This window comes from Arvicola amphibius, chromosome X (assembly GCF_903992535.2).
Source record: "Arvicola amphibius chromosome X, mArvAmp1.2, whole genome shotgun sequence".
NCBI lineage: Eukaryota > Metazoa > Chordata > Mammalia > Rodentia > Cricetidae > Arvicola > Arvicola amphibius.
In genome coordinates, this window is record NC_052065.1 from 33116999 (window position 1) to 33141488 (window position 24490).

Below are 24490 nucleotides of genomic sequence, written 5' to 3' on the forward strand. Positions count from 1 at the left end.
TGATTTCATTGGTTAATTAATAAAGAAACTTCTTGGCCTGATAGGTTAGAACATAGGTGGGTGGAGTAGACAGAACAGAATGCTGGGAAGAGGGAAGTGAGGCAGATGCCTCAGGCAATCGTCATGCCTCTCCTCTCTGAGACAGTCGCCATGAAGCCAGCTACCAAGTCAGACATGCTGAATCTTTCCCGGTAAGACACCACTTCATGGTGTTACACAGATTATTAAATATGGGTTAAAGCAAGATGTGAGAATTAGACAATAAGAGGCTGAAACTAATGGGCCAGGCAGTGTTTAAATGAATACAGTTTGTGTGTTGTTATTTTGGGTGTAAAGCTAGCCGCGAGGGATACGGGCGGGATGAAAAGCAGGCCTGCTCGCCCCAACATTACATCTGAATATCTGGTCATTAAGTTCAGAGTAGGAATTTCAAAGGTCAGTAGGAAACCTGGATCCTGAAGGTCTTCTTACCTCCTGATGGATCAATGACCTCTGTCAATGTTCCATGTCTTCTTATAGAAACCACTTGTATCCCCAACCACATATCTTGTTCTCTTTACTCTTTTTTTTGATTCCAATGCTATAAAAAGATCTCTTTATTTTCATATTTAATTTTGAAATATATTAGCTCAAATAGAACTTTGGTTCAGAGGGAAATAAAAGAAAAAAAGAGTTCATTAGAACACATGTATGGAGTGACTTCCCTGGTTCAGCTATCCCAGTCAGGTTTTGAAGCTATCATGACCAACTTCCATGAGGTATACCTCAAAGACTAGGCCACGTCTGATAAGAACCTTGTCTTCTACCAGTAGTGGGGTTTCTAAAAGAAGTTTTAGCAGAGAACTTTTGTAGAAGTGACTTATGCAGGAAAGACTGCAGGTCGGGGAGTAGATGCTAGCTGAAAATATAATCTGCTATTCAAGCAGGAGACCACAGTCAACCTGATCCTATACAAAAGCTGTGAAGCACAAACTGATCAATCATTGGTCAAGGTCTGTGGTAGGAATGGTGGAGCATAAAAGTTGTGGACAGTTTTCTCAGGAGAAATGGTCAGTTAGAGAAGGAGCTTCTAAGTTTTGGGCCAGTAATTCCAGCAGCTGGCAAAAGCAGGTAAAAGGAATCCAAATAGGGCATAAATGGCAACCAACACCCACCTCATTAGCTAAGATCTTTTCTTCTGAATATCATGCATGGGCATGTAAAGAGCCAGATAATAAATAGTTTCCACTTTTTCAGGCCAAATGGTCTCCATTAAAGCCCTTCAGTCCTTGTTGTAACACAAAAGCAGCCATGGACAAATTATCAGGAGTCCAAAAGGCTGCATTCCAATAAAACTGTATTTATAAGAGCAGGAAGATTGTACCTATCCTCTTTAAAGAGAAGGTCAAGGATATGCACATCTAAGGAGTCCTGTTAAGATATATTCCACCCACAATTGACCTATCATTATCTGGGCTACAGCCTCATCCTGTAAAACATGTTCTGAGAAGTTGCTAAAACTGAGAGAATCTCTTTTCCCTCTGTGGCATCTTCTCTTAACATGAGGTTCCTGGGGGGAAATTCCCATTTCTTTGAGATCCACTGTTTTAATAATTTGATAGTCAGATTGAGAGACATAAGTGTCACTTTAGAATATCTTTGTATCAGACCACATTGAGGAACTCTCCATTACTTTTTTTTTTCAAGATATGTTTTCTCTGTGTAGCCCTGACTGTCCTGAAACTTGCTCTGTAGAGCAGGCTGGACTTTAGAGATCTCCTAGTCTCTACCTCCTGAGACACACTTTCTCCCACAAGGCCAAACCTACTACCACAAGGCCACACCTCCTAATAGTGCCACTCCCTATAGGCCTATGGGGACCGCTTTTATTCAAACCACCACACCAATCTATAGAGACAGGTAGAATAATGATTCCTTCAATAGATATGGTAATTTTTCTTTCTGAATTTCTGTGCCCAGCAAAAAATCCTTACAATCTTAGCAACAATTAAGTTCAGCAGGGCCTGCCCACCTTTCTGAGTCCACAAAGGTAAAACTTTTCTTTTTTCTTTTTCTCCGGCTCTTTCTTCCAGATGCTATCCAGGACCTAAGTATGCTCTTTCTGATACATTGGGCTTCCTTGTTCTTTCTCTAAAATCATCCCCTCCACTATCTTGCTGCCTGCTGCTGTACGGTAGACTGCCACACCTAGAATTCAACCAGTATGGTTTTTCCTTCTTTCCTCCATTCTACTCTTCTCAGATACTGATATTTACAGCTTGTGCCCTAAAGTCTTTTATTCAAAGCGCCAATAAAGTTGTTATTGGGTTGGCATAGTGCCACATATCTTTAATCCCAGCAATAAAAAGTCAGCAACAGATGGAGTTTTGTGAGGTCAAGGCTAACCTAGTCAAATAGCAAATTCAAGGCCGGATAGGGCTACATAGTGAGACCCTTATCTCAAAAAATGAAGTTGTTACCAAGTTTCCATTTGAGTCCATTCTTCAGTTGCTTTATTAAGGAGAATAGGAACACTAAGAGGGGAACAGTTTTTCAGGTATCATCCAGAGACTTCAAAAAGACTTCCCAAAACTCTAGTAATGGGGTGGCTGAAGATCTACCCCCCCTCTGTGTGTGTATGTGTGTGTGTGTGTCTGTCTGTCTGTCTGTCTGTCTCTGTTTATGCTTATTTTATTTAGTTGGGTATAGGAATTAAATTAACACAAAACAGATCAAGGGCAGAAAAGCATAAGTTTTATTTTACATAGGCATGATGATTCTCACAAGATAGTAAGACACAAATAAATGGTCAAGGCAGAATACTTTTTCTATCTTTTACACAAAGAACAATGAATTTGTTAAGAGGATGAATGTGACCTGGGACAGCAAATTCTAAGGATGGCCTATAGAGGAAGCATACAAAACTAGTGGATGAAAGATTTTATTTACACAAACTCATTATAGCATCAATTCTCAGTCACTGCTGATAAGAGTTATCTATTCCACTTAGTATACAAACGGTTTCTTTTTCACAGGAATTTTTATGGTTTGTTATAGGTAAAAGGGGGATTAGTCCAAACCACACTGTCTGCATCTGTAACTTCTCAAGCCCCTTCAGCCAGAAAAAAAACATCAATATGAGAAAGACATATTAAGACATAGCACATGCTCAACTTTTGCATGCTACATACCACATAATGCTTTAGGTACTGTAGATAAAAATGAAGAAGTCAAGTTGTCTTTACCTTCAGTTAACTTCTGCAAGTTAACTTTGCAAAACCCAGATACATCAGCCCCAAACTTTTACCCCAATATTATGAGAATCAAAGCTCAAGATAAGATGTCCTACAGACAAAATGTGTGACATCAATACAAATAGGGTACTGCTATGTAGTTATGATGGGTAAACAAGGCAATTCCTAAGAAAGATGACATTCAGTCTACCTCAGGATCCAGCTATACCATTCTTGGGTATATACCCAAGACACTTCATCCTACCACAGAGTCACTTGCTCAATCATGTTCACTGATGCTCTGTTCATAATATTTAGAAATTGTAAACAATCTAAATATCCCTCAACTGATTAATGGATAAAGAAAATGGACTAATTTACACAATGGAGTATTACTCTGTTGTTAAAAATAACATTATGAAATTTACAGGCAAATGGGTAGAACTAGGAAAAAATCATTCTGAGGTAACCCAGATTAAGAAAGATAAATATGGTATGTATTCACTTATAAGTGAATATTAGTCATTAAATAAATGATAAGCAATCTAAAATTAATAGACCCAAAAAGGTTAGGTATAGAGAAATGGACTAGTGGAGACACATTGATCTTCCTGGAAGAGGGAAATACAATAGATTTTATGTGTGAATTGAGGGCAAGGGAGAGAGAAATACAGAGAGTTTATATGTAGATTGAGGGAACAGAAGGATCAGGTAGGGAGGGGAGGGGAAATAGGTGTAGCATGAATAATAAAAACCCAGAGACAAATATTGGTGTTCAACCTGAAGATCAGAGAAACAAAGTAGCCAGTCACTGGCACTTACCTCTAACTCTGAAAATGGGTGATCCTGCCTCCATGAATCCTCAGATTGAGACTAAGAGTAAGATCTGTCTCCTCCCATTTCATATTCCACACTAGTGCTGGGATTAAAGGCATGCACCACCACCAACCAGCTTCTATGACTAACTAGCGTGGCTTCTGGGATTAAAGATGTGTGCAATCACCACCTGGCCTGTATGGCTGACTAGTATGGCTGCTTTGCACTGATCTTCAGGCAACTTTATTTATTAAAACCACAATAATATATTCACTATATTTCCCCTCTTTTGTCTAAAATAAAAAGAAGGCTATAACTAATATAGGGAAAATATACAGTAAGTACAATAACAATACAATACAATATATGCAGACAATAGATACATAAACAATGTCTAGTCCATTCGCATTGATAAATTCAGAGAAAATACTCCATATGTATCCTATCTTGGTGAGTCCAAAGTCTTGTATCTAATTTACTTTCTCTTGCTTTCTGTGTCAGGTATACAAAGAAAATATAACTATCTAGTCTTCAACTACCTCAGAAACCCAAGAAGGAAATAATATTAGCTAAGTAAACAGGAAATGCAAGCAAGCGACTTCCAAAAAATGTGAGAAATAACAGAAACAGTTGGCTGCCTGGACAGTTACCCAAAGTTCCTTTGCAACACTGGGGCATCCATTTTTGGCCTACAGGCCTAGCATATCTTACAGACTTTTCTGTGAAGCAGAATATTCTGAAGGGCTGCCAAACCTTGTCTTGACAATGTTTGGCAGTCACCTTCTTTTGTGTCCTGCTTGTTCAATTAGGACAGCATACTTTTAACAGTTGAAGCAAAGACAATTTCTTGTCCAATGGCTTACTTTTGCAACAAAGAAAACAAACTCTATATGGAGTTTCTTCAATGCCCATTGTCTTCTCTGAAGAAGATTGGTGCTGCCAGGAGCAGACATGTTTCATTGTCATAATAAAGAGCCTATGTTATTAAAACATCTTAAATACCATGTTCTGTAGATATCTGACGTAACTAAAATATATCTTTGTTTGACTGTGAAAACATACCCAATATGACTACAAGTTTGATTATAATAGGTAATTAACTACTAACCTCCATTTCCTTATTATCCTAAACAGTTGGTAATAATTTTCAAGGACTAATAAATTTGCATTGCATGAACAAGCCTCCCCCTATAATTAGGCTGAGCAAGGTATCCATCCAAAAAGAATGGGCTCCAATAAGTCAGTTCAAACAGTAGAGGTAAATTCTGGTCCCACTGCTAGTGGCCACAAAGACTGCCCCAACCACACATCTGTCAGCCACATTCAGAGGGCCTAGTTTGGTTCTATGCAGGTTCCTCTGATGTCAGTCCAGAGTCAGTGAGCTTCCACTAGTTCTGGTCAGCTCTTTGTGTGGGTATCCCCATCATGGTCTTGACCCCCTTTAACATATTATCACTCCTGCTTCTCTAGGACTAGGTCTCTGGAACCTCAGCCCAGTGTTTAACTGTGAATCTCTACATCCTGGATGAAGGATATATATATATTATACTATCCCACTTATAAGTGACTATATACCATTTTTGTCTTTCTGGGTCTAGGTTACCTCACTCAGGATGATTTTTTTTTCTAGTATCATCCAATTGTATGCAAATTTCAAGATGCCATGGCTTTTTACCGCTGATTAGTACTTCATTGTGTACATGTACCACATTTTCTTTAGCCTTTCTTAGTTGAAGGGCATCTGAGTTGTTTTTTAGGTTTCTGGCTATTATGAATAATGCTACTATGAACATAGTTGTGTAGATGTCCTTGTGGTTTTGGGTCTGTATCCTTTGGGTATATGCCAAGGAGTGGTATTGCTGGGTCTTGAGATAGGTTGATCCCAATTTTCTGAGAAAACCACAATGCTGATTTTCCAAAGTGGATCTACAAATTTGTTCTCCTATCAGCAATGGAGGAGGTTCCCCCTTACTCCACATTCCCTCCAGCATAAGATATCATTGGTGCTTTTGGTTTTTGATTTTTTTTTTTTTTGATTTTTCAAGACAGGGTTTCTCTGTGGCTTGGAGCCTGTCCTGGAACTAGCTCTTGTGACCAGGCTGGCCTCGAACACACAGAGATCCACCTGCCTCTGCCTCCCAAGTGCTGGGATTAAAGGCATGTGCCACCACCGCCCGGCTTTGGTGCTTTTGATTTTAGCCATTCTGACTGGTGTATGATGATATATCAGAGTCATTTGGATTTGCATTTCCCTGATGACTAAGGATGTTGAGCAATTCCTTAAGTGTCTTTGGTCATTTGTGATTTCTCTGTGGAGAATTTTTCTGTTTAGATCTGAACTCCATTTTTAATTGGGGTTATTTGGTATTTTAATCTCTAGTTTCTTGAGTTCTTTGTATAATTTGGAGATTAAACCTCTGTCCAATGTGGGGTTAGTGAAGAGCCTTTCCCAGTCTGTAGATTGGTGTTTTGTCTTATTTACTGTATCCTTTGCCTACGTCAGGAGCTATTCAGTTTTCAGGAGGTTCCATTTATTTATTTAGTTATTTAGTTATTTAGTTATTTAGTTATTCATTCATTCATTCATTCATTCAATGTAAAGACTGGATTTATTGGAGGAAAAAACCCTCAACCCAAAGGATGGGATTTTATATCTTAAGACATCTCCCAAGTAATAATGCCTACAGATTACCAATCATTTTCATGAAAGATATTTTGTAGTAACTTTACATGTATTCAGGAATGGGACATAAGTCAACCCCTGTTTTTATTTTAACAGGAGTAAAGTAGAGATTGGGACAAAAGAGTTTTCTTCTGGATGCAACTGCCTGGAAGGGAAATAGACATGAAGAGGGCAAACTACCTTTTCATTGTCCACAACCAATTGTTTAAAGAACACATTCAGTGGTGGGTCTCTCTCTAAAAGCCTACTTTCTAGCTACTAGCCAATCAAGTCCACTGAATAAGTAAATAAGCCTAACAAGAGGATGAAAGATGTCTACAAAAGGAAATTATAAGATTCTGAAAAAAGAAATTGAAAAATACTTTAAACAATGCAAAGGCCTCCCATGCACATGATTGACAGAATTAATTCTGTAAAACTGGCCATATTACTAAAGTGATCAACAGATTCAATGGATCCCCATTAAGTCTCAATGACATTCTTCACAAAACTATGGGGAAGGGGTGAGAGGAGGGGAGAAGGGGAAAGTTGAGGAATGAAACTTGAGGGAATTGGATAGTGGAGATGGAGGAAGGACGAAGATGAGAGCAAGGAAAGAGATATCTTGATTGAGGGAGCCATTATGGGGCTAGCAAAAAAATCTGGCTCTAGAGAAATTCCCAGGATCCACCAGGATGACCCCAGCTAAGCCCTAAGTAGTAGAGAAGAGGGTGCCCAAACTGGTCTTGCCCTGTAGTCAGACTGATGAATATCTTAAATATCACCACAAAACCTTCATCCTGCACTGATGGAAACAGAGGCAGAGGCCTGCATCAGAGCACTGGACTGAGCTCTCAAAGTCCAGTTGAAGAGTGAGAGGTGTGAGAATATGAGCAAAGTGGTCAAGACCATGATGGGGACACCCCACTTGAAACAGTCAACCTGAGCTAATTGGAGCTCAGCACCAACAACCAGACGGGGAAGGAAGAAGCATAGGACCAAATTAGTCCCCCTGAATGTGGTTGACAGGTGTATGGCTGGGACAGACTGAGGGGCCACAGGCAGTGCCCACCAGGATTTATCCTACTGTATGTACTGGCTTTTGAGGATCCCATTCTCTTTTGAGGATACTTGCTCAGCCTAGATATAGTAGGGAGGGGCCTTGGACCTTCCACAATGCAATGTGCCCTACCCTCTCTGAGGATTGGATGGGGGGGTGGGAGGGAGTGTGTAGAGGGAAATAGTAGAGGAGGGGAGGGAGTGGGAACTTGAATTTTTATTTTTAAAAAATCTAATAAATTAATATATATATGTTATCTTTAAAAAAACTATGAAAAAAACAAGCGTAAAATTTACATGGAAGCACAAAGTGATTATAGATCTGTCAAGTTTATATTAAGGCTAAAAATCACAGTATTAGCAATATATACTGGGTCCTGGGTTTCCATATATAGAAGAATGAAACTAGATCCCTGTCTCTCATCCTGCACTAAATAATCCAAAATGGATCAAAGCTTTAAGGTAAGATGTGAAAATTTGAAATTGATAGAGGAAAACCATGGGGAAAGCATTTAAGAAATAAGCATAGACAAAGAACTTTCTGAGGACTCTACTACCCCAGAATAATCCCAAGAATTAACAATTGGTAATCTGCACAGCAAAGAAAACAACCATCAGAATAATGAAACAGCACACAGAAGGAGGAAAAAATGCCTTTGTTAACTGCACATCAGACAGGGGATCAATATCTTGGGTGTGCAAATATTTGCAAAATTTAAACACCCAAAAGGCAAATCCAGATGCCAGGAAGATGTCTCAGTCAGTTAAGCAATTGCTGCATAAGTGGGAAGACTCAGTTTCAATGATCAGCACTTACATAAGCATGAGGACTGTAGTGCACAAATTCTATAATTCCAGAGCTAGAAAAGTGGACAGACAAATCTTCTAACTTATTGGTGAGCAAGCCTCTTATATCAAAACATAAGGTGGAGAGTGGTAATAGAAGACACCCAATATCAACATCTGGCCTCTATACGTGTACACAAACATTTACCTGCATATGCATGGGAACCCACCCAAATGAATTTATGTACCACACACATACAAAATCTTCCAGTCAATAAATAGGTTAATGAGACAGTTATTAGAAAAAGAACTATAAATGACAAATAAACAGTATAAAATAATTCAACATCCTTACCCAACAAAGAAATCAAAATTAAAATTGCTTGGAGTTTCGATCATCTCATGCCATCCAGATGGCTATCAAAAAAAAAAAGGCCAAGGCAGATTTCTCTAAGTACAAGACTAGCCTGATCTACATAATGAATGCCAGGATAGCCAAAGAGACACTGTCTCAAGTACAGGGTCAGGCATGGTGTCACATAAATTTAATCCCAGTACTTGGGAGGCATAAATAGGCACATATCTGAATTCAGGACCAGACTCATCTACAAAACGAGTTCCAGGACAGCCAGAGCTACATAGAGAAAACCTGTCTGTTGGTCTGTCTGCCTGCCTGTCTGTATGTATGTATGTATGTATGTCTGTATGTATGTATGTATGTCTCTCTCTGTCTGTCTCTCTGTCTCTGTCTCTCTCTCTCCCTCTCTCCAAAAAATACCAAACAAAACCAAACAAAACAAAAACAAAACAAACAAAAATGTAGGCCTGGAGAGATGGCTCAGCAACAGAGACCATACTGCTCTTGCAGAAGACCCAGGTTCAGTTCCCAGCATCCACATTAGGCAGTTCACAACTCACTGAAATTCCAACTCTAGGGAATCTGATACCACTGGCCTCCATGGGCACTGTCATAGATATGAACGTACACACACACGTAGACACACACATACTTATACACATAATTTCATTAGTTTTAAAAAGAAAACAAGGAATAACTGTAGCACATCTAATAAAAACCCAGAGACAGATATTGGGGTTCAACCTGAAGGACAGAAAAGCAAAACAGCCAGCCATTGGTTCTTACCTCTACCTCTGTCTGAAATAATGATCCTGCCTCCAGGAATCTCAGAATGAGACTGAGTGTGAGAGCCATCTCCTCCCATCTTATATTCCTCTCTAAGACTGGAATTAAAGGAGTGCACTACTGCCTTCCAGTTTCTGTGGCAAACTAGTGTGGCTACTGGGATTAGAGGTGTGTGCCACCACTGCCTGACCAGTAGGGATGTTTTACTCTCTGATCTTCAGGCAAGCTTTATTTATTAAAATACAAATGAAATATCACTGCATATAACATATGCTGGTGAGGATGTAGGGAAAGAAGAGCCCTTATTGACTGCTCCTGGCAATGTAAACTAGTGTAGCCATTATGGAAATTAGTGTAAAGGTTCCTCAAAAAAAACTAAAACTACAACTGTCATGTGATCCAACTATAGCACAACTGAGCATATACTCAAAGAATTCTATATCCTACCACAGAGAAATTTGGGCATCCATGTTTATAGCTGCATTATTCACAATAACCAGGAAATTCAACTGAGCTAGATATCCATCAACAATGAATGCATAAGGAAAATGCTGTACACATACATGTGGTTTTGAAAGAAAATGGCCCCAAAAGAAGTGGCACTATTAGGAGGTATGGAGGAAGTATATCACTGTGGGGATTGGGTCTTTGAAGTCTCCAGGCTTCACTCAGTGACAGTCAGTTGACTTCCTGCTGCCTTCTGGTCAAGATGTAGGCAGCACCATGTCTGCTTGCATGTTGCCATGCTCCCCACCATAATGATAATGAACTATGAAATTAAAGTCATCACCCTCAATTCAATGTTTTCTTGTAAGAGTTGCCATGGTCATGGTGTCTCTTCAAACAAAACAAAAAAAAACAATAAAAATAAAAACACCCTGACTAAGATTATACAACAGAATACTATACACCCATAAAGAAAACTTAAATCATGTTATTTGCAGGAAAATGGATTAGAAGCCAAATTATTATGTTAAGCTAAATAAGCCAAAGTTCAGAAACATAAATGGCCCACCATCTTTCTCTAATATTCAGAACCCTAGATTTTAATGTATGTGTGAAGGTGGAAGGTATAGTATGTTGCTCATGAACTAGAGAAGGGTATCATATGTGGGGAGGAAGTGATCTTAAAGGAGAGGAGAAAGAGAAAGAAATGGAATACAGGTGACAAGAAGGAAAGGAGGGTATTTTAATGAGAGGGAAGGGAACTATGCAGAGAGGGCAGGAGGCACATGGGGGGCAATGGGGGAGCAGAGTGATGGAATACACATCCATATTTATAAAGCTCCCATAATGAAAAATATTACTTTGTGTGTTAGCCTACCAAAACTGTTTCAAAAAGGTATTTTATGCCAATATCAAAAGATAAAATTCAATATGATGGATGAAAGCAATGCATTTTGATGTAAATGTGCCCACATCAGAGCTCGGTACCAAGTAGACCACACCTAAGCAAATGAGAGCTCTATTGTGCATAGACTGTACCTTACTACAGCACAACAGGACTGGGGAAAGAATTATGAAGAAAGCATGACAGTCATATGTGATAAACATACTTATTCAGCATAGCAATATAGAAAAAGACAGAAAGCTCAGAGACGATGGTCTATCCACATTGGAGGCATTAAAGTATTTTGGTACAGGTACTGACATCTAAATAATTACACTGTTGAACACCTTATGCTGTGGAATTTCACACTGAATCCTCAATTTTATGAGATCATCATTATTTTTTATTAGTCGTATCCTACTCATACAATGCTGACCTTGATGAGTTAAAATAAAGTAGACTTACCCCCTCCTGGAAAGTATTCAGGTTGATGTAGGGAAGCATACAATCTTGGGGTTCCTTCCCTCTAAAATTCTGTAATCCCATTATATAAATGAAATATTATACTAGACCATTACCCTATTGGGGGAAAATACATAAAAATTAGCAATAATGCCATTTTAAAAGAGTCTTTCTGTGCAACCTCACCTTTTCAACAGGATTAATGATAAAACTCAGTTCCACCAATTCTGAGGTATCTAGCCTGCACTATAAAGGGTCACACAGATACCCACCTCTACTACCTGGTGGAACGAAGATACTCATGTTTCTCCAATACATTAGTGTTCTAACTTCTGCTGCAATGTACAATTGCTACATTCTTACGTAGCTTGGATCCCAGAACCACCAACTTGGGGGCTAAGAGGCAATGACAAAAGGGCAGATTTTATACACACACACACACACACATATTATACTGGGATCTGGATGCCTTGAATGCCTTAGATGTAGAAACTGCAAACATCCTAGAAGCATGGTATATTTATTATATGCTGTTGAATAGGGAAGTGGTGTGACTGCATCAACTGAACAAAGGGGGTAGGATTACTACACACAGATAAACAATGGAGGCAGCAGAGTGGTGGTGGCACACACCTTTAATCCCAGCGCTCACGAGGCAGAGACCTGGTGGATCTCTGTGTTCAAGGCCAGCTTATTCTGCAAAACAAGTTCCAGGTTGGCCAAGACTACACAGAGAAATCCTGTCTCAAAAACTCAAACAGCCTCTTTTCGGCCATCTTGGCGCCTGTGGAGGCCTGCTTGGAACAGGACTTCTAAAAGACACTATGTCTGGGAAGGCTGTGGTGCAAGGCCCACGTTTGCTGGCTACAAGCGAGGTCTCCGGAACCAGAGAGAGCAAACGGCTCTCCTTAAAATTGAAGGCGTTGATGCCCGAGATGAAACTGAATTCTACTTGGGCAATAGATGCGCTTATGTGTATAAAGCAAAGAACAACCAGTGACACCTGGAGGCAAACCAAACAAAACCAGAGTGATCTGGAGAAGGTGACTCGGGGCCCATGGAAACAGTGGCATGGTCCGTGCCAAATTCCGAAGCAACCTTCCTGCAAAGGCCATTGGACACAGAATCCGTGTGATGCTGTACCCATCCGGATTTAAACCAGTGAAAGTAAATAAATAAAAGTGGATTTGTGAAAAAAAAAAAAACTCAAACAGATTTTTTAAAAAGAAGCAGGAACAATCTCTGTAGGGTGTGACTTAGCATTTTTATATTGCTGTGAAGAGACACCATAACTATAGCAAACTCTTATAAAGGAAAACAATTAAATGTCATGGCTCGCTGAATGGAAGTTCAATCCATTATCATCATGGTGGGGAGCATAGCAGCATGCAGGCAGATGTGGTGCTAGATGTGAGAGTTTCTACAACTTGCAGGCAACAGGAAGTCAACTGAAACCACTGGGCAATATCCTGAGCATAGGAAACCTCAAAGCCCATCCCAACAGTGAAACGCTTCCTCCAACAAGGCTAATAACCACTCCAACAAAGTCATACTTCCTACTATTGCCACTGCCCTATGAGATTATGGGGGCCATTACACTCAAACTACCACATTCCACTCCTGGTCCCCAAAAGGTTATACAATATCATACTGCAAAATTCATTTAGTCTAACTTCAAAGTCCATGGGGTCTATAATAGTCTCAAATAATGTTTAAAAGTCCAAAGTTCAAAGTCTCTTCTGAGATTCATACAATCTCTTAAACTATAATCACCTGTAAAAATCAGAATCAAAAAGCACATCACATACTTGCAGTATACAATAGCACAGGAGATATATATCTCCCTCGCCAAGGGAGTATAGTGAGAAATAGTGGGCCAAAGCAAAACTGAAAACCAGCTGGGCAAACTCCAAACTCTACATCTCCGTACCTGACGTCAAAATGCTCTTCAGGTCTCCAGGACCATTCAGCCTTGTTGACTGCAGCACACTTCTTTCTTGTGGGCTGGTTCCACTCCCTGTTAGCAGCTCTCCTTGGCAGTATTTCACAACTCTGGTATCTCTCACATTTTAGGTTCCAAGGCAATCCAGGCTTCAACTTCACAATTCAGGCAATGGCCTCTCCAATAGTCCACCATTCAGAGACACCCGTGACACGTGACTGGCCTCAGCAGCTTTCTGTAAGCATAGAGGCAAATTCGGTAACCCATTTATTCTGTTCTTAACTCTAAAGCCTAAACCACAAGGCTGAGGATACCAAGTTCTTCTGCTTACTAGGGCTGAAACATGACTGACTCACTCAATTACATCTACACCAGCTTTCTGTCCTTTACTTGCCTAAATTTGGTTGTCCTGAAACTGGATCTCTAGAGCAGGCTGACCTTGAACTCAGAGGTCTGCCAGCTTCTGCCTTTCCAGTGCTGGGATTAAAGGCATGCACCACCACACTCCACTCTAAACTTTAATTTTTTTTCGCAAGTTTGGAAACTTAGCTGGGTAGGATCTTGTCCTGCGGGCCCCACTCCATTTATTTCATTTGTTAATCTATTTATCTCCTTGAACACAGGACTTAGCTCCATCCCACTTTCTAGTGTTCATTTTCTCCTCAAATATTTCTCCTTGCTCCTTTTCATTATATATCTTCATTAGAGTTAACACTAGCAACCACATGATATAGTCTATACTAGGCCGTTTTGAGATTTCCTCTGCCAATGAAATTACTCCAAAATTCTTTTTATTTATTTATTTATTAATTATATAATTTTACAATTTTTCACCTCCTCCCCTCCTCCCATTTCCCTTCCCCTCCCCCATCCTCCCTCCTCCTGCCCTCTCCAGTCCAAGGAGTAGTCAGGGTTCCCTGCCCTGTGGGAAGTCCAAGTTCCTCCCCCCATCCATCCAGGTCTAGGAAGGTGAGGATCCAACAGACTAGGTTCCCACAAAGCCAGTACATGCAGTAGGAAATCAAAACCCAATGCCATTGTCCTTGCTTCTCAGTCAGCCCTCCTTGTCAGCCATGTTCAGAGAAGTCTGGTTTGATTACATGCTCCATCCATTCCCAGTCCAGTTGGCTTTGGTGAGCTCCCATTAGATCAGTCCCATTGTCTCGGTAAATGGACACACCCCTCACAGTCCTGACTTCCGTGCTCCTGTTCTCCCTCCCTCCTTCTGCTCCTCATTTGACCTTGGAGCTCAGTCCAATGCTCCAATGCGGGTCTCCTGTCTCCATCTCCATCCAACGTCAGATGAAGGTTCTATGGTGATATGCAAGATATTCATCAGTGTGGCTATAGTAAAGGGCCAGTTCAGGCCTCCTCTCCTCAGCTGCTCAAGGAGCAAGCTGGGGACATCTCCTTGGATACCTGGGAACCCCTCTAGAGTCCAATCTCTTGCCTACCTTCAAATGGGCTCCCTTAATTAAGATATATACTTCCCTGATTCCATATTACTCTTCCTCCATCCCAACTGTCCCAAAATTCTTCACTTTAGCTGCAAGCAGACTTTTTCAAACAAGAGCAAAAAGCAGCCACTTCTTCAACAAAATATCAAAGAATGCCTCTAGGCAGCATACTAAAATTCTTAACCTCTGAAATCTCTTGAGTGAGGTCCCCCATAGTTAAAATAACTCATTATTCTCCTACTATTATGGCCCATTGATTAGTGCTTAAAACATTCCACTGCTCTCATAACCCAAAGTACAAAAGTCTATATTACTCCAACAGAACATGTCAAGCCTATCACACAATACCCCACTCCTGGTACCAAACTTCTGTCTTAATTAGGGTTTTTATATTGCTGTGAAGAGATACCATGACCACAGGGTAGGTTCTTCAGGCTATAAAACATCTGGAGGAAGAAAGATACAGTGAACATTTTCTTCATATAGTGTCAACATCTGCACTCAGACACAATGGAAGGCTTTGCCATCTTCCTGAACCTCACTGAAGGCAAAGCATGGTCACTCCCATGGGGATGATGCATTGGAGTCCTTGATATGGTTATGCCCATGTCAACAATACACATTCACTCTGGACTTTACTACTCTCTCCCTACATATGATAACAGTTCAAATCCCATGGTTCTGTCTCAGTTTACTATTTCTACATATTTCCTACAGAAGTTCTACCTATTGTATGGTTGATACTTTTGAGCTTTTATTATGTGCTGAGTCTCCTGTAATCTGTAAATCCATTGCTTTTCCCTATCTGAAAGATATGGAAATTGAGGTTTAGCCTATGTATGACATGTTACATAAGTTGGGTTAGTACTAGTCCAATTAAATTAAATAGAATGCTCTCTTGAGCAGGCAATGAATATCACCATAATGTCCCTTTGAATCAGCCACCAAGGCCAAATTGGTTCTCCTAATGCTCCTTCTCTAGGCCTACCTGCAGCATCCACCATAAATAAGTGAAGATTATAAAGATGAATTAAGAAGAGAAGATGTGGGACTGGGAAGCTTTGTGTGTGCATAAACTGACAACATGACCACTCCATGGTACAGTTAAGCAGAAGGTTTTTATTGTTGATATGAGAAAGCAAACAGTCAGAGGCATCTGAATGAGTCCAGAGCAAAGAGAGAAGGAAGTAGACTAACCATGCCTAGCAGACTGAACCTGACCTGAGCTATCTGTGAGAGAGGGGGAATAGAATGGGATGAACAAAAGAGAAACATAGTGAGAAAGCAGGAGCCAGAAACATATGGGGAGGGAGAATACCATGATTATAATGAGAATGAATAGCAGAGGGAAGGGAAATCCATGAGCTAGAGAGAGATTAGGATAGGGCAGAGGTGAGAAGGCTAGGACTTTTGAATGGGGGTAACAGGTACTTGTGCTACTGAAGGAGCCTGGAGGCCACATGTTGCTTTGATAGCTAATAGGCACCACAGGTAAGCCATTTACTTTTTCTGCCAGAGGTAAGGGAAACTACTTCTTTTAAAAACTGGGGAACCACTTTCACAAGTTCCTGAGGGAATTGCTGGCTTTTATCTAATGCCACAAATCCTACTGGAGTCCAGGTTGAGTTCATTTCTGGATATTTGGACTGCCTTTTGGAGTTTGGGGAACAGGTGTTTCCTTTGGGCCTGACAGCAAACAATTGGGTTCTTGAAAAGTTAGCTGAATGTGTCACAAGGAACTGGTAAGGAAATTGGAATCAAAGTTTATGCTAAGCTTAAAGGAATGAAGGAAAATGCCCCAAAGGATTGGTAGAAAGAGAAAAAATGTAGTGGTGGAGTTTTCTGAAAGAGTCTATTGGAAAGGGGAACATATGGGAGACGTCATCAGAAGGTTGCTAAAAAGAGGTGGCAAAGTTTTCACTTAGTGAGGTATATGTGGAGATACCAAGTCAGTTAGGGAAGCATTTCCAATTTGAGTACAGCAAATACCCAGTCCTGTGAACTCTGGATCCATAAATAAATGACAACATTTCCCAATCATGGTGCCTTAGGAAAGGAGATGAATGGCTGTGTCTGAAAAAGATGCTATAGTATGTGAAGAAAACCTTGACAAGCTCTCCTTTCTATCCCTGGGAAAATGAATGTGGACACCTTCCCGTACCTACACTTGATCTTAAAGGGCTGCAGATGGCGTCTTATATTGAGACACTGGAACTTACAGATAAAGGCAGAAAGCAAAAAACATGTTTGTGTATAACCAAGCAAAAGAGTTTACTACTTTGTGTTTCTATCCAGAAGGCCAGGAAATCTCTGGTAAAGTCTGTGAAGATAATGAAACCCAGTCAGTGGAAAGACACAAATGAATTTACTTACTGTGTGGTATGTACAGCAAGTGAGTCAGTGTGCTTCTAAGAGCCTGTTGACATACTACATCAATCTTGTGGTTGTTATTATTAGTAGCTCCATGCTATTATCACCAAAGTCCCTAATGTAAGGCATTTAGTTTTACTTCTTATAGATGCTTTTTGTAAGCAGTAAGCTTTATCCTTTCTCGCAAGGTACATTATAGTTATTTGTGACTAATGTGTTGGTCAGGGTTCTATGGAGGACAAGAACCAATAGAATGAATATATTAAAGCAGCTTACATTAAAATGGTAATGACAACTGTCTCACAGGGAAGAGGCCTAAGCAATCTGTTAGTTGCTCAATGTCTTGCGGCTGGGTGTATCAGGAGTCAGAGTAGTTTCACAATGGTTGCCTTTCATGGGAAAGGCTGAAAACCCAATGGCTGATCAATCCACGAAGGCTGGTTGGCCTCAGCACTCCCAATCTGGTACAGAAAAATTGAAGGTGTCTGGAGAGCTACTGGTTCTTCTCCATCTAGGATGGAAATTGTCTGGTGTCAGTGAAGGAAGCAACAGCAACAACAGCGACAGCAACAGCACCAACAGTGTAAATCAACTTTTGTGGCAAGAGGGAAGGCCAAGCAAGAAAAAGGAGAATAATCTTCCTTGGGTCATGACCTTTCTATCTTATATGTGACCAGAAGATGCTGTCCACATTTGAGATTGGTCTTGCCATACATACTAAAACAATGAGGCCAACCCCTCAGCTGTGGCTCCCTTCTCAGATGATTTTAACTTTGTGCAACTTGACATTAAAAGCAGCCCATCGAGACCAGCCTGGTCTATAAGAGCTAGCTCCAGGACAGGCTCCTAAAGCTGCAGAGAAACCCTGTCTCGAAAAACCAAAAAAAAAAAAAAAAAAAAAAAAAAAAAGCAGCCATCACAACTAGTAAGAGTTGGATACAAAGATGTATAAATCATTTACTTCTTGTTACACAGAAACCAGAACCAACCCAACAATATTTTCAAACATTGTGGTAGACACTGTTAGTGCCCTACCCAATTCTCTTGTCTCTCCCCTGTACATATCAATTAGGTAGAGATCTCTAGCCCTCAATTTGTGAGTGTGGGAATGACAGAAACCCAGCACCCTGGATTTCCTTTCACCTCAGATGACAGAATCCTGAGGGTATCTTTTATAGTTTATCTTAGAATTTCCAAGTGGAACAGCATTGCAGCTGCCCACAGGGATAACTTTCTTGAATACCATCTTTGTTGACTTCCTTCCCTTCATTGTCTTCTATCCTGATCTGCAGTAAATACTGGTATTCTTTCCAGGATTAATTACTAGCACTCTAATCTTTGTCCTTGGGAGATATAAGTTAAAAATAGCTACTTCTTTCTGATATGTTTTCTGGGAAAGCCAATGCACAGGTGGCATTTGTCACCTTGAGTATGTTCATAAGAGTGTGGTAAATATCATCTGTTTCATAGAAGAATAAAATTGAAACTATCACAAACATGTGCCTGAATAAATAACTGTGACCCTAGGGACATTCAGAAGAGTGTACAACTGTTTAGAAGGACTCCTGGGGGAACAACACCACAGTATTGGTTTCTCCACTCCCAATACGAAGTGCAATAAATTTGTGGTTCATAAGAAAGTGTCTGAGAATCCATTTTATTTCCTTAAAAGCACAAAATATAAACATAAGGAGGCAAAGAAAAATATAAAGGATTTCTTTTTTCCTGAAATGTTTCCTTTTTTTCTTCTGGAACAGTGGAGAAAACTCATTCCTAAATCAAGCATGGTGTGTATGCCCATAATCCTGGCACTTAGAAGAGTGAGAGAAGCAAACCATAAGTTTGAGAATAACCTTGGCTATCTAGTTACAGGACACATTGGCAACACCTTGGCTATCTAGATAGTTATAGGATACATTGGCAACACCCTGCCACCACAAAAAGAAAAGGGAAAAGCAAAAACTTGCTTTTCACAGAAGTAAGAAGAGCTCTAGCAAAAATTGCGACTATTCATCCTTTTCAGACAATGGTATCTCTAGCCATTGTCTAATCTCACGCATTAGAGTGTGTTTCCTCTGCAGTGATAATTTTTGGCTGTTGACCTCTGTCATCCCTTGAAGGGATATCCCACATTACACTTTTAATACATTGTATATCCTACATTCTATACTTCTATATCCATTTTTTCTTCTAAAATTCTTTCAATGAATCACAGTGATGGAGAGAGGGGGTACAGCTTGAGATATCAGCAGTATCTCTTGGTGTTTCTGCACAACTGTGATTAGATTTCTTAAAATCTTCATCATAACAAATATTTTTAAACTCAAGTCTTGTATGATCCTTCATAATTGACACAAGTTTAATTTTGAAATCCAAGAGGTTAACTTGACCTTAAAAGACAACGTTACCAGACAATTTAAGTTGAACGGTAGAGAAGCATGACTAGTAACTGGCAACTGTTGCCCTAGGACCTAATGAAAACCCCCACTTTGTAGATTGCCTTAAGGAAACTTCACAAAACTGGTCCAATGACTTTTTCCCTCCTTGATTAAAGGCAAAATCTTTTGGAAAGAACCGTCTACTATATATGTTCTTAACTTTTTTTTTGGAGAAAAGATTCATTTTATTCTTCAGTATATGCATTGCACATAAAAAAACAGACAAAATAAATTACTGTAAAAAATAAGCTGAAACAAAATACAAAATGTCAGAAATAATGAACATACGTGAACATTGCCATTATTTTGAAGGAATTATAAAACTTGTCATAGTGAGACAAGCCTCCCTTTCATTTATCTGACAGATCACCTGGTGGAGGGAGGGGGTGCCTGAGTATTATAGTCCCCCCTGAGACTCCTTTGCCCTCAGACATGATAAGCAACTGGTGACCTCACCACTGTATAAAACTGAAGACATGACTGCTCCATAGTATGGTTAGAGGAAGGTTTATATTATAGATACGAGAGAAAGAACAGCCAGAGAAAAAAGTAGTCGGAACATGGTCATGAGAGAAGCAGGAAGGGGGAGAGAGATCAATAAATACCAGGGGTTATAAAAAGAATGAGTAGCTGGGGGGGGGAGGGGGCTGTGGGCTGGAGGGATGTTTAGGAGTAAGGGGAAGGTGAGAGATTTAGGAAGCTAGCAATGGACTTTGAAATGTGTAACAGGTATTTGTGATACTGGAGGAGCCTGGAGGCCAGCATGAGTTTGATATACCAGTAGGAACCACAGATAGCTGTTTGTCCCTTCTGCCTTTTGGAATTTTGGGGGAACAGAGGTTTGTTCTTTAAGAGTTTATTGTTTATTTTTTGCCACATGCCATTTTTTATTGCTTTATAAATAATACCATTCAAAAATTTCCACCTTTCTCCCCTCCTCCCATTTCCCCTTCTACTACCCCCACTCACCCTCCCCCACTCCTCCTCCAGTCCTAAGAGACTGCCCTGTGGGAGAACTGCCCTGTGGGAAGTCCAAGGCCCCTCCCCACCTCCATCCAGGCCTAGGAAGGTGTGCATCCAAAGAGACGAGGATCCCAAAAAGCCAGTACATGCAGTAGGATCAAATCCCAGTGCCATTATCATTGGCTTCTCAGTCAGCCCCCATTGTCAGCCACATTCAGAGAGTCCAGTTTGATCACATGCTCATTCTTTGGACATGACAACCACCAGGAAGATTGAAGGAGCCCAGATCACAGCCCTAAATTTTGGCCATGGAATGAAAATGCCCTCAATCATCACTTTTTTGTGTAAATCTTAAAGTCACACCGCCATCAAGGTCCTGAAAATTGCAGCTGGATTGATCACATCCTGGTGTGCTGCGCTATGTGGGTGCATGCCAAAGGATCTCAGATGATATGGAACTTTCACATCCATCTGATCTTGGGACAGGGCACAAAAAGATAAGTCAAAGGTGCAGTTTTGCCTACCTTTTCATTCTAACATACCCCTATGTGTATGTAGAACACCTTAGCAAATGTCAAGAGACTTGTTGGTTTCAGTGCATTTAAAGAAATATATATTACATCAAAACTGACCACTGGAGGAATAATAACATGACTGCTATGGGGTAAATCAATTGCTCTCTGGTTAACTTTTAAATTCTACTTCACAGGAGCAATTCATATCTGATATGATATCTGAATCCTATAAGCATGAAAACATTATTTGTAATATTCTGCCTAAAATAAGACAACTACTATGTTACTGGGGGCACATCTGTATCTATATTCTATCTAGATCCAAAGCTCAAGGCTAAGGTCCCCTTAAATTGATGCATATGGGAGTTTTTGTCATTTTTAAGCAAACAAGGAACATATTATGGTCTCTTCAAATGGTATCAAGTTGATTCAAACCATGCCTTCACATGCTCATTCATTTAGTTGACTAGATAGCCAGCTAAATATTTTGTACTTCTCACAAATGCAGAGAGTGAGAGAACCTAAAGTAGGGCTTCTTTTCTAAGGCAGCAGAGGAATAGAAGGTACACACAGAGGCATTTCCAAATATGATACTCTGCCACACATCCACTACTGCCAGGGGGTACTCTTAGTAAAGCCTTGGCCACAGCTAGGAAAAGCTTGTCAGACAAAAGAAAAGTCCAAATTAGACCTTTAAGTACAATATTTAAAAAGCATATTTAATACCACTCCCACAAACAGTTTGAAAGGTACATTTCTGAATCCTATTAGCACGAAAACATTATTTGTGATATTCTGCCTAAAATAAGACAACTGACAAATGTTGCCTCCCAAATAATTAGATATTGCAAGTACTAAGAGCTGTCAGTACAGGGCACCATGCTTTTAAAAAGCAAACAATAAAATTGTATTACTTTCCTCAACAACTTGTGTTTTTTCCCATTAACAAAAGGAAATATAGAAATGCGATCATTTATTCCATCAACCTTTCACCAGCCAGCTGTGCTGGAAATGGGAATGCAGAGGCACACAAAAAACAGAGCCCAGCATTCCTAAACTCCAAACTTAGCAGAAAGGCATAAATAAAATAAATGTTTCAAAAATGTATTCCAAGGGTAATGAATTCTAAAAAAGAAAATACAGTCCTGAGATAATTTATGCTACACTACATTTCTAAAATAGAGAGATTAGACAGACAGACAGACAGACAGACAGATAGATAGATAGACAGACAGACAGACATATAGATAAAACCACTATCTCCTACCCAGGTCTACATTCTTATTTTATCACACAGGGAAGCAGTCATATGCACCTTAAAGAGCAAGTTCTAAACTTGAATTACTTTAGTTTAGACGCCAGCTTTACCTGAGTAAAGGAAAGACCCTGAGTAGGGGAAAGACTTTAAGCCTCATTTTCCTCAACTTGGTAGTGACCTTGAGACTGATAAAATGGTACATGGAAAAGCATAGTTCTCAAAACAGAATAAATGCCTCTAATTTTACAAGCCATGGATTATTTGAGGTAATATTCAAATATTTTTTCAGTTCCTTGTTCTCCCGGCATTATGGAAGGAGATTGGGGCACGTATTGTCTCTAAATACTTACTTGTTCATTATTAGTTTGTACCTTTGATATCTTTCTTGCCAAAACTAAGGCTGATATAGGAGCCCAGCAATTTCTGTAAATGACTGAGGGTGCACTTGGGTTTTGCTCATTCTAGGTACTTGGTACTTGGGAGTCTGAGTCTTCACTCCAGCATCCCAGTCCCCATTCCTAACTTCCAACCCTGCTTCTTTGCAAAGGCAAAGTAGACTGACATTTATATTGAATTTAATAAATAAAGCTACTTTTGGAATGATATTAGAACATCCAGAAAGACACTGTCAGAGCTTTAAGTAAAATCATGACATAGTGCTGACAGCACTTGGTCTCTGATATCAGTGTGGATTTGGCTATCCATTTTAAAGCAAGAAGTTTGGGCTCTGAAACAATACCCTGCATCTCAGGCAGAAAGATGGTCCTTTCATACATTGAGACAGATTGTAAAAAATGTATGAATCAAATAGACATTATGCACCTTAAAAGAATGACAAAGGTGTGCCATTCTTTCATTTGTTACCTTTTTCAATACCAACTGGAATAATGATGCTTACTCTCTTCATCTTTAGTTCTCTAACTTTGTTTTGAATCCCATTGGATGAAACTCTTCTTTAAAGCTTTTACTTTACACAAGCATCTCATATAACTTTTTTATTTTAAAAATTTTCTATGTGTACACAGGTGTTTGTGTGAGTTTGTGTATGCCACATGTCTGAGGAACCCACAAAGACCCAGACATTGATGCTGGAACTGGAGTTACAGAGCATTGTGATAGGCCATGTAGGTGCTGGAAAATGAACACAGAACTTCTGCAAAAATAGAAGAGTTCTTAACTACCAGTCATCTCTCCAGGACCTCTTTAGCTCTTAAGAAATGGTTATCATTTCAACTTCTGAAAGACTATTATTAATTTAAAATCTGTTTCTGGATTTAAGCAGCCAGAACATTTGTCTGAAATAAGCTTGAGAGCATGCCATTTTTTTTTTCCTGTATCACATACTGTATACAACCTACCTGTGTCTCTTTGACCCTAATTAACAGCCATCATTGGCATCTGCCTATTCCTTCTTCTACACCGTGCCTGTACTGCTGTTGGGAAAGCTTCTTAGACACAATTCCTAACAAATGACCCACAAAGAGTTTACATAGATAATTTGACTGCTGTATTCAACATCCCATTCTATAGTTCTTCTATACAATGAAGCTCCACTTCAAGCACAGTGGTAACCGAGGACTCATGTGTTCTTTTCTTACCTATCTGACTGTCGCAAACCATCATTGGTGTTTCTTAGGATTATCTTCCAAAGAAACAGTTTATACTAAAATTATGGTCTTGTGTTCTATTTCTTGGATAACATAACTAGAAAGCCTTCTCATCTCTAAGGTTTTGTTGAAGAACAAAGGACACATATCTTTCAACAGATCCCTACTCCCCAGGCAAAACTAATACATGAAGATAGTTTTTGAATGTTTTCTGATTTTGGAATATTTGCATAAGTCTAATGAGTTATCTTAGTTATGGAATCTATAAAAATAAATTGTTACAGTCCATTTTCAGTATGAGGTTCACTTAAAGTTCATCAAAGTTACAGATAACAGGGAGTGCTAGGTCTCTTTCTCCTATAGTTGGATAGAGTCTCCTTGCCTCAGAACTCTGAGTTGAAAAGTTAAAAAGGTAGTCTCCTTTTTAACACTGGACCTATGATCAGAAAAGGGAACAGTACGAAACTCC

General features: G+C 39.7%; 1 pseudogene; it reads left to right on the forward strand.

Annotated features, from left to right (window-relative positions):
* The first annotated feature begins 10787 nt into the window (after nucleotides 1-10787).
* Nucleotides 10788-22970, forward strand: LOC119804193 (annotated as a pseudogene).
* The last annotated feature ends 1520 nt before the right edge of the window (nucleotides 22971-24490 follow it).